The following is a 12,388-nucleotide window of genomic DNA, read 5'->3' as shown; positions in this document are numbered from 1 at the left end:
TCCCGGAGATGAGTAGCACGAGATCGTCTGCGTAGACGACTATCTCTGTACTGGGTGGGAGATCGCTGGACAATAGCGGGTTGACCGTTCGAACCATAGGGGCCAGACCACTCTTAGGGCGAAACACGTGAGCGTATTCAGCCGGCTCGGGGCTTCATACGGCAGAGGCACCTGGCAGAAACGGCAATCTGTCAAAAAGACAAAAACCGTAAGCACCACAAGGGGGTCGTCGAGGTACACACAGTGGTGCCCCGATCAATCTGCTTGCGGACAAGGCAGTTGTGAGGGCTTGGACGCCGAGTTCGAACATCGTACCACGGGACTAAGAGTAAACCCCGTCGAGTTTGACTTGCTAATAGCACCTCGACGCTCCGGGGGTGAAGAACTCGAGACGCGCGACCGCGTGGACTCACCGAGGACACGCGCTCGTCCGCACCGGGGAAGTCACACTTGAGAAAGGATAAGTGCTGGTTGTGGGAGTACCGCCTTAGTAGAAGGGGTTTGACTTTGGCGATAATCCGTCGGGCCCTGACCGCGGCGGTCAATCAAATGCCTCCCAAGGTGAGGCAGCGCCCCGGGAGGGTCTCCCGGAAGAGATAGCCATGCGGCTAAATAAAAGGGTCGAGTTTATCCTGGGCAACCTGGAAGAACTGGTTGGACCCCGTAATACACGAAAAGATGGGTGAGTCGCTATTCCGACGAAATGTGGAAAGGGAAAACCACACGTAAGATCAAAGATGAGATATAATATAGGCGAGTAAGCGACTCAACACTAACTGTATACATTGTTTTTATGAAATGACGCAAAGCTTTGGCATACAGTGATTGTATATTTAATACAAAATGTTGTAATTGTCGAAACCACGAGAAAAAAACAGTCACTTTGGCTTATTTACTATAATAATTATGTGACTTGGTACTGAATAAACATTTCTGTACCTCATAGATTTTGTGTTAGATTTTAATTCAATGATAAACCTTAACAAATGATCAGTAATTAATATTATTGTACACTAAATATTTAAAAGTACCTTGTTTAATATTCTATATAAAAAAAAAAATAATAATAATCATTAATAAAAATGGTATTTATTTTGTTTGTAGACACGATAACATTTAGACCATATACTCGGTCCAAGAATTATATTTCTGAATTAATTAAATTAAATTATATACATAATACTTGTAACATCAAAAAAGATGTACGAATTAATTGTTGTCCGATAAAAATATACTAAAGAAGTTAATAGTTGATTTCATTTGTGAGGGCAATATATTATTTTAAAACAATTAAAATATATGTAAAGATCTTCAATTTTTCATATTACAAATGAACAATTCTATGAAATTTTACAAATATTAAATTATCGTCGTACACAATTTTTAATGTATTATTGACTATTGTATAGGTACCTCTATGAATTTATATAAAAAGCACCACTAACACAGTACATTATTATTAAGGCTTCCTTATTAATGTCTACGACCGATTACACTTTTATTTTCATAAAACGATCTGAACGAATGAAAAATGTTTAACAAATTTAATGAAAAACCTTTTTCGTTGTTTTTCCCGTACACCACTCTAATAATACAATAGTTTCACTCTGTGTCTCAAGTTTTATGATGACGACTGCAGTCTCTCTCCTGATCGTATTTTATCTGTGGTTTTAAATACTTATCATGTTTCCTATCCAATTAAAATATTATTTAAAATACAATTTAACACGCTTTTTATTTTATTTTTCAATATTCAATAATATTTTCAATTTAAAAAATTGTGACAATGGTAACCTCACGTGAAACACATTTGTGTCAATAAAATAACTTTCCATATGTTGTTTAAACATAACTTATTTTATTTGATATGTTTAAATAATATACACATTAGTAAAGTCACCTTAGGTGTAATATTTTGTAACCGACATTTTTAATCATTACGTTTTAGTAAAATTTAATGTAAATACTCTTTAATTATTGCTTTAATTTTCCTGAAAAATTTTTCGCATTATCAATGCAGATACAGACAAATATTTAGTAATATTTAAATTAAATATATTAAATCTTGTTTCAAATCAATCTTTTTTTCCTTATGTTTTAAACATATAATTTTATTATGGGCGTCATAGTTATATTTAAACTTCCATTTCGCTTGTTAATATTGTAGTATACCTATCTCTCGATGGTACACAAAAGATTGATGAAAAGTTCACACTATTTATAAAATCTTTATTAATCACAAAACAAACACACAAATTTATCCGTCCTTAATTATCTAAACATAAAAATGTGCCGTCTCTCACTAGAAACCTTCACTGTCCCTCTACTGTGTGCTTACGTCCTTAAATATTATTTAACAAAGTGCTGCCTCAGCTCATTTGCTCCGTTGTCAAAATATTACGCAATTAAAACGTTTAACTAGCTGGCACATGCCACATACAACAATAACATGCATTTTTCAATTTTTTTAGTATTCAAAATAAAGGTTCAAATCTTAAAAAAGATATCTTACCTTAGATGTAAGAACTATAACATAATTCTATAGTTCTTTGTGATATTTTTAGTGTATTAATATATGATGATTGATAAAGAAAATTAAACTTTAAATTTATAAAAACTTATAAGGCTGAGGAACATAATAACATCCGGCTGATCAAAGGAAAATAATATACTACTAGTATTAATTTGCGTTACTACTGCTAAACAAAATTATTTTTGCTGTTGTAAATATGTCGGAATAATTTATAAAAAAAATCGTGAAAAATTAAAATAAAATCAACGAACAATATGCTAATATCATAGACAAATTAATCCCAAATTTTTATGCACGAAAATGTAAAACATAAAACTGTATACTTATTGCATAAATAATGTAATACCGCATTGTAATAGAATTAAATTTTTATTTGTTAGAATTCTCAAGTACATATTTAATAAACATTTGGATATTTAAATTTTATGGTTATATACAATATAAAAATCAAGCAATATAATTTATGTACCTAAACTGATAAACTGATGTAAATAATATGAATTACTAATTACTATATAATACAAAATATAAACTAAAAAACTTAATTAAGAAACTGAGAATATACTTAAAACAAATATCAGTAAATTGATAATAATTGTAAAAGAGTTGATAATGATTGGTGTGTATGATATGCACCTCATATCATTGTTATTCTCTTGGTATAAACTATAAAATAAAAAAAAAGTAAAAGTTGTATAAAAATATTCGGAATGTGAACTTAATAAGAGCTTATAGTCATGTAACACTTTTATAAGTATGACGAGAAAAAGCTGAGGCTTAACAAGACTTTTCAATTATGTGGAACCAAATAATACAAATCAAAATATGATAAAATATAGAATAAATATTAAATTTTACTGATCATATCCTTTAATAAAATTTAAGAGTTTAAGAATTTAGTTTAGCTTCAATTTTTTTTTCATATTTTAAACTTTACTCTTACATATGTGTACCATTTGTACCACCTAACATTATATTTTTTCATTTTGATTGTTAAAACAGTTGTCTTTGAAATAAACACATAAAATATTTATTTATTTGTTTTAATGTTTACAATCCAAAATAAATAGGCACTCTTTTAGTGTATACAGTATCATAGTACCTAAGTTGAATGCGATCATTTTAAATTTGTTCTTTGAAAAAAAAAGTTGTAATTATCTAATTTGAAATATCTTTGTAATTATCTAAACAAAAGGCTATGATTTCATATAAAGTTTTAATAATATTAACTTTTACAATTAATATAAGCCACTGTAATTATTCTAAAGAGCAAATCCAAAAAGGTAACGAACAACAATTAGCTTATAAAATATATTTTACCTATTTCTAAATAATTGAAAACTGTTGATTAAAAAATGTTAAGTAAAAATTAGGTTATAGATTCATTATTTTGAAATGAAATAACACAAATTCACACAATATTACTATTAATTTAGCTTATTTAGTTTTCTTGTACAACCGAATGATAGGAATAAAAAACTCCATAATAATATTAATAGTACTATATAATGATAATAACAATACAATATTATTGCAATTTTATTATTAAGATCATAGTTATTAATAACTATTTAATTTTCATTCGTTTAAGTTGCATGTACTTATTTTAACTTTTTCGGAGGATTATTTACTGACACAATTTATTGCTGATTATTTATCATATCTGGTTTGATGTTATTTTTTAAGATTTAAGATAAAAATGTAGATTTGAATGATACTGATTTGTAAATTTAAATTTCAATTTGATGCCTATAATGATTGATTAACTTGAAATATTAAATAGGTCATATATTAATAAGTTACAAAAAAAACTCTGTAAAAGTTATAAATATAGATCAAATGTTGTACCTTTCCATATATTTTATCCTAAATTCACACGATGAGTGAGCAAACCCCAGTCTCACGCGCCTTCAAAAATTATGATTGATATCTTTACTCTGTGACGTATTGAAGTGAATACCCAAATATCCAGGGTTGTTATGTTTAAAACATTCTGTTTTAATCAGACGTTTAAAACAAGTTTAAAACATGTAATAAAAACCTTTTACTTTAAAACAAAACAAACAAAACAGTGTTTAAATCAATGGTTTTTTATCAACATGTTTTAAACACATAAAAAATTTAAAATTATATTAATTTTTTTTAATTTTTCTTGAAGTCAAAATCTAAAAAAATGAGTAATATTTTGTAAATAGTTCATTGTATTTTTATTTTTATATATTAAATACAAATAAGTAATTATTAATTATAGTGTTACAAATAAAAATAAATAAACATAACTTTCTTTTGGTTTTACCTATAATAATAATATATTAATATGATAAAAAATGTAAAACAAAATTTGAAACTTGCTGTAGTTGTAAATAATTGTAATACTTTCAAGTTTAAAACATGATATACTAATAATAACATAATAATATAAACTATATAGAATTTAAAAAAAAACTTCCTTTTATACAATGAAAATATAACTTGAAACAATTGAAATCTTATAATGCAAATTGTATATCTTAAAAATATAATAATTGACAATTGAGATCATATATTACTTGTTTAAGTGCTTGAAAATAGTTACCAATTTTGAGCACTTCTCAACACCCAAACGATTTCTTGATTTTGAATGTATAAAACCAAATGATGAAAATAATCTTTCTATTCCTGCCGAACTACATACAGCTGTAAATAACTGCATTGTCAATATGTTAAGATCAACTGATATTAAGTTCCTTTTAAATAAAGCACTCCGCCATGCCATTGGACTAATACTCTTGACAGTGTCAGGGTGAAATAAGTATGGTTTAAATGGACTACACTGTGCTTGATAATTTATTATTTCGGCCATTATATTCGGATGATAGCTATAGATGTATTGCAATGCTGAATCAGACTCTTCTTCAGATAAACGAGAACCATTATGTTTAGGATCTAACATATTTGCCAAAAAATGAGGTAGTGTTACAGCCATGTCATATCTGTCTTTCAGTTTTTTAACCTCATTTAAATTACAATTTTTTTCAAAAAATTCTAATAAATCTTTCCATACATCAATAGCGTCACTCAAAGTGCAAGAATCTTTTTGGATTTTATCTAATGAGATTGATATCATTTTAAGTTTTCTAAAGTAATCTTCAGCATTTCTTTTCATTTCCATATCTTCGATTTTTCTAATTATAGTTGTATCAATAGCTGCACGGTTGTTTGAACACACTGAACTTAAAATATGCAAATTTTCTAAATAAGACTGTAGACAGTCAGAAAAAGTGTTCCAGCGCACATCAGATGGTAAGATTAATGTTTTACCACCTGCTTGTTTATATTTGGCTCCTATTTTATGACTATTTCTAAAATACTTGATGACTTGTTTAATATTTGATTTTATACTATCAACTTCTAAATCATGTGCCAATAAGTTTAAAATATGTGCACTGCATCCATATGTTATGATATCACATACATTATTATTAACAGCACCAATTTCATCAATTTGAGCAAGTTCTTCTCGCATTTTTGCCATATTAGCAGCATTGTCAGTGACAAAGCTTCGAACAGTACAATTGTATTTCTGGCAATTGCTTATTGCCTCAACAGCTAAATTTAATAGATACTCCTAGTTGTGAGAGTTATTTTGAGTGTCGATTGTTTCAACCAAATAAACAGCTTTTTCAGTAACATCATAAACAGAAATACATACTACAGGTTCATTATGGATATTGCTCCATCCATCCATTGACATGCATACACTTTTACCGTTTAATTGTGATTTAATTTCAGAAATAGTTGTATTGAAAACCTCATCGAGCAAATTATTTGCAATATTATGCCTATTTGGTAATTTATAACCAGGTCTTAGTTGATTGATGAGTTTTACAAATTCTGGATGCTCTACATGTCTAAATGGTGTGTTAGTACCATAAACAAATTTTTCTGTCTGTAAATCAAACTTTTTTTTGTCTATCTGAGTTGTTCGAATAACAAAATCTCCTATGGAATTTGTGAATGTTTGTGGTGTATCTTTTTTTATTATTGAACTGGAAAAACTAGAAATAGTAGATTTAGAGGCAATATGTTTGTTAGTTTCACATACTTAATTTGAAAAAAGTTGCAATGTACTACTGGTACTGTTGTTAAGACTAAGATTGTCATCATTCGATAAATCTATAAAGTAAACATAATACATATAAGTATACAACTATGATGTGTGGTAGATAATTGTCAATTGATGTTGATCATTAATTCATTCATATTATGAGGTTACCTACTAATTAGTTATGAATTATAATTATAGATATAATAGTTTTTCAGTATAAAATGTTGAGTAAAAAATTTAAAAATTCAAACTACAATGTAATATTTAAAAATGTACCAAATATAAGTACATTTAAATAGTTAATTAACTATTTAGTATTTACTAATGTACTATGCATAGACTTAAAAAGAAATATATAATTATTTATTACCAATGGTATCATTGTATGAGCTTTGACTGCTTTGAGTGCTTTGACCATCTTCAAAAATATTGTCATTAGTGTTATCTTCAACTTCAAGTTGGCACTTTACTAAATGTTCTTTCATTCTTTTTACTAAAGAAGACATTTCTTTAGAACATTTTTTACACCTAATAGAAAAAAATAAATCAAAATCTAACTAATTATTAAATAGGTATTAAAATTACCTATTATATACCTATTTTCTATTTTATTTAAGTAGTTAATAGGTATGTAAGATATATAATAAGGTATGTAGTTTTGAACTAATAAAATCAATTTCTATTTTAACTTAGTTATTTTATACTAAAAAAATTAAAAATTAACTAGTTGAAAAAAATGACTAACCTATAGAGTATAAATAATACATATTAATATATTATACACCTAACCTAATGAGTAATGGCTAGTAAATATTATAGAATAATAGGATTTTATGTACCTCGCTCTGGTAGTTTTAAATACACTATTTGGAGGTAATTTAATGAATGAACTCCAAACATTGTATTGTGGTCTACCACTTAATGGAGCCATTTCTTGCTTCAAACTTCAGAATTAATTTTTTTGTTTTGACGTATTCGTCATGTTAATACGGATGTAGTAAACCGACGTTTTAGTACAAAAACGTAGGTCTAAAGTCCAGTGACCTAAACTATATCACGCCACCAAATCGGACCACTGATGCTTTTACCTGATTGGATTAGAAACATCACGCCACTTCCATGACGTCAATCATCCTTTCCTAATCTACGGCATGTCTCATAAAAATAGGAGCCCTCTTCACAGGGAGCTCCAGAGAGTAGTTCATACACAAACGTTTCACCCATGCTTACCAAAAGCCTCTAGGGAAACGTTCCACACACATATTCTCTCCGGTTTAGTATTTCAATACTAAGTCGTAAACACTTCTAAAAGATTTATATTTTAAAGTCATTTTATATTTAATAAATTGTTAAAGTAAATATTAATATTTCGTTATTAATAATTAAAACTCAAACCTCTACCCTTCCTATACTACGACGTTGTACTTGACATTGTGCATTCGTCGTTAAAGAAGCATTGTAGTAAACTACGTTCGAGTGACAGCGACGGTTACTACACGGACAATACGGTCGTCGACAAATTTTATTTATTCTGGGCGGGCGTGCGGTAGACGTCGACATTCTATACATTACTTTCTGTCCTTTCAGACTTCTCCCAATAATACTAGCCTACAACAAGATATTTGTGTTTGAGTCTCCGCAGTCCGCACAGACGAGAGGTTGAAATTGTTTAATTCGGCGAGGTCTAAGATTCCTGGTATTTTTGTATTATTAATAGTCGGTTTTCGGAATAAAAGAAGATAACCGATATTCATAATATTTAACTATTATTATAAATTATTCGAAATGGGCTCCACGTGGAGCCTCGCTTATTACTCTCTTCACATAAGCCAATGAAATAATAATATTATGTACTGATGTCTGATATAACTATATAAGTAGAGTAAGTACAAAAATGTGTTGTACCGGACAGCGAATGGTCGCCCGGTTCAAGTCGTGCCGCAGTCAATGTGTTAATTGATTACAAAGTATTTATTTAATACTTAGTATTTATTAAAATGTATTTATTTATTAATGTCAAACTCACACGTACATCATATAAGAACTAGATAATTCACTCATATTAAAACGCATTAAATTAGTAAAAAGTTACATTAATAATTGAATTTAAAAATGTGACTTTTATTTTAAATGTGTAGTTACGTTTAAAACATAATATAAAACATGTTTAAAACGTTTTATACACAAATTATCATGTTATAATAAAAACATGTTTTAAACATAAAAACCCCGTTTAAAACATAAAAATCGTTTGAAACAAAGTTTTTTAACAACCCTGCAAATATCTCATAGTATGACTATTTATATCAGATTCAAATATCTAATGATTGTTTTTAAAATTGACACAACGAATGAGGAAACGAGATGTTGACTAACGAATTGAAAGTTTTAATATACAGTCAAATTCGCTTATTACGATCTTCAAGAAATTAAGAGAATCTGATCATTATAACCGAACTTCGTTATATCCGGATTATTAAATGTAACAACACATACAATGTAAAACCAACCAAATACATTGCTTGGAATCGTTCTACACGGAATATCGTTGTAAACGGCATCGTTATAAGCAAATTAGACTGTAATAATTATACTGCTAAATGAAGATCCCTTGTTTTTTATTAAAATATCGTTTCTGTTGTTTTAATTATTAAATTTGTTTTTTACTGTCATCACGAATGTTATTATTGTATTATTATTATAACTACTATTATTCACACAACCATTACTATTATATTCCGATATTTTTTAATAAATTAATTAATTAATTATAGTAACTATGTATTATATAGTTATACATATTATATTCTCTAGTTTATTAATTTAGGAATATAAATTATATTGATTAATTTAATATTCAATATTAAGAAGTATTAAAATACTTGAAAATTTAAATATGTAATTAAAAATCAATTAATTACAATATAATTCGGATGATACATCATTTAATAACTTTAAAACTTTGTGTACCTAAGTGTCTCTGCATAATCAAAAACGGCTGTATGTGCACTCCATAACCACATTCAAATATTATTTTGTTTACATACAAAGATACTGTAAAATTACACAATACAATCTATGTTTACAAATAATATGGAGTTCACACTCATATGCATATCACCACACTTGCATGTGTGTACATAAAATAAAACACAGAATTTTAAGTGGTATGTAATTTCAACAAAAAATATAATTACGTGAAATGTAAAAAGTTCATAGACTTAACAATTAATCAATTTTAAAGTATTCAAAATATGTAAATGATAAATCCCACGATCAACCATTGTGTTTTATATTATAACGCATAATATACGTAATACTAAATACATTTTAAATATCAAATAATAAACTTAATGCAGATTTAATATTTGTTTTCAGAATGCGATAGTAATACATTTTAAATTAGTAAATTACAGTTAATACATTTTACAAATTATTAATAGATATTACATATATAACTATGATAAAATGGGTTTATTGTATTATGTACCTACATAACATACTTTTATAATATTTCAAGCTTTGTCTTATATTAAAATTTAAGTATTCATAATAATTATTAAGTAAAAATTATTTTATTTTATTTTTTAGTATGCTATGGTAAGACAAGTTTTTATGTCAATATATTTTTGTTTATGCATTTTGCAGTCTATTTGTATAGCATAACCATGATAAAATTACTTAATCTTGTGTGCTAGTCATGCTTTTACGATATTTAAACTATAATTTTTAACTTTTATTCTGTATCTACATTTAAATCTTTATTATTCATTAATTTCCTATCGGTGATTTGTTTTCCAAATAACATTTTCAATTTCATATAAAGCGATGAACGAATTGTTTTTGCAATGGTGTTTGTTTTAAAATTCCAAGGGGAGCAATTTGTTGTTAATTTTTTAAAATATGAGATTGAAAATTTATATTTACATTACTTTTTCTTAATCATTTAAATTTAAATTTTCTATAGAATTCGTCAAAATCTCGAAAAGTACAAATTATTTTATAGTTAGAAATTCATAAAAATGTTTCGGTATATGTCCAACATAATATTAGGAATGTATAATAACTAAAATTGTTTTTAAAACAATTATTTATAGAGATACTCATTATTAGTAATCATAACGATAATTACGCATCTGGTTAATGGTTAATAATAACCAAAACTGGTCGTAACTCGCTCTACATTTGGCGCTGCCGCCAACAATTCTAGTGATGGCAATTCTTTGTTTACTACCACGTTATCGACGGCGACCGCTATTATAGCCGACTAAAGGCGACAAATTTAATAGTAAAGCAATTAAACTCAGTCAATGTTGGGGGGAGGTCCAGGCGTTACTACGCGGTTTATTTGGATGCGCCATGGCAGTGCGCCCTTATATTTTTTGAAACGGAATGTACGAATTAAGTTTAATCTTCTTCTTTCTTCTTATAATATAAAACGAAGAATTATAGTTCGCTTTTTTTCCGATTGGTATAGTGTCTCGACCAATCGGAAATACATTTTTTTCCATCTATATATGTCACCCCGTCGTTATTTCCCGCCGTTATCGTTATCGGTCGTTTTATTCTTATTATACCGTTTTTCTGCTTTTCGCCCGATTTTCCAGCCTTCAGAGACCTTTTTCCGTCGCGTAAGCGCGTCTTTTTCGTTCCGTCCGTGTGCATTTTTCCCGCGGATTCGATCCGTTACGGAGGCGGCCGCCCGTTTTTCTCTGGTTTTTTTTATGCGCGAGTAGGTTTCGCCTTTTTCGCGTCCGCGTGTTTTCTGATCGCGTGGAACGCATGTTTCGCGAGCCTTTTAGTGTCATAATAACGCTAGAATTTCAACTTTCGGTGTGGTTTCTGGTAGTTAATAAATAAATTAGCATCATTTGGTACTTTAAGAATATCACAATTAAATAGTATTTTTCTAAATAACTCTCTGTAAAAAAAAAAAAATAAAATTGAAATTAAAATAGAAGTAAGGCAAATAACATTATTATTCAGGCTACTTGCAACATCTGACGCATATTATTATATTTCTTACATACGATGAGATTTTTATTAAATAGTTTATTTTAATACTAATAAATCATAAAATATATGGTGGCAAATAATATTTGCTTAATTGACATATACATTACAGTGACTTACTGATAAATTAAAAACCAGGGATCTGGACTTTATGCATTTACATATTTGTTCGAGAAATAGATAGTAAAAATAGGATTCGATATATTATATTTGTTTTTTTTATACTCATAAAAATGTCAAATTTAAAATCGATATTTTATTATGCATATTGCATATGTATGCGCATAAGTCCCGAGCCCTGCTGATAACTAATGAATTACATTTGGAATTTAATGTACATCAAAATGGGTATCTACTTATTCTATAATTTTCATGAAATAATTTTTAATTTAATTTTATGTTTACATATTATATTATATGTATAATATTGGAAACAAAACAACAGACAATTTAAAATTAGTTGGGTTTGTTTGTAAGTATACTTATTTATAGTATTAAAATTAAGTGTTATCAGATCAATTTTTGTTATTTTTATTATATATTAATCATATTAAATATGTGTAACTATTTTATAATTATTACCATGTCTGTGAATTTAAAACTATGAAAAGCATCAAAAAATCTTTTAAAATTTCAAAAATGCAATAAAATATGCACTTAAAATGATAAAAATGTAATACCCTCGCAAACATCGAAAAGGTACTAAACGACAACAATCTACTAAGATTATTAATTAACCAATTTAATCTGAAAAT

At 27.8% G+C, this 12,388-nt stretch overlaps 1 long non-coding RNA gene across 1 annotated transcript; it reads left to right on the top strand.

Annotated features, from left to right (window-relative positions):
• The first annotated feature begins 3,676 nt into the window (after window positions 1-3,676).
• On the top strand, window positions 3,677-12,097 carry LOC112595271. The gene is made up of 4 exons (XR_003114700.1): window positions 3,677-3,816; window positions 9,999-10,007; window positions 10,212-10,220; window positions 12,079-12,097. It is a non-coding gene; the product is annotated as an uncharacterized LOC112595271 (long non-coding RNA).
• Window positions 12,098-12,388: the final 291 nt, after the last annotated feature.

Source organism: Melanaphis sacchari, unplaced genomic scaffold (assembly GCF_002803265.2).
Source record: "Melanaphis sacchari strain LSU unplaced genomic scaffold, SCAv2.0 Contig264_pilon_pilon, whole genome shotgun sequence".
In the NCBI taxonomy this organism is placed as follows: domain Eukaryota; kingdom Metazoa; phylum Arthropoda; class Insecta; order Hemiptera; family Aphididae; genus Melanaphis; species Melanaphis sacchari.
Note: the sequence above shows the minus strand (reverse complement) of the source record. Positions and strands in the feature narration are given on the sequence as shown.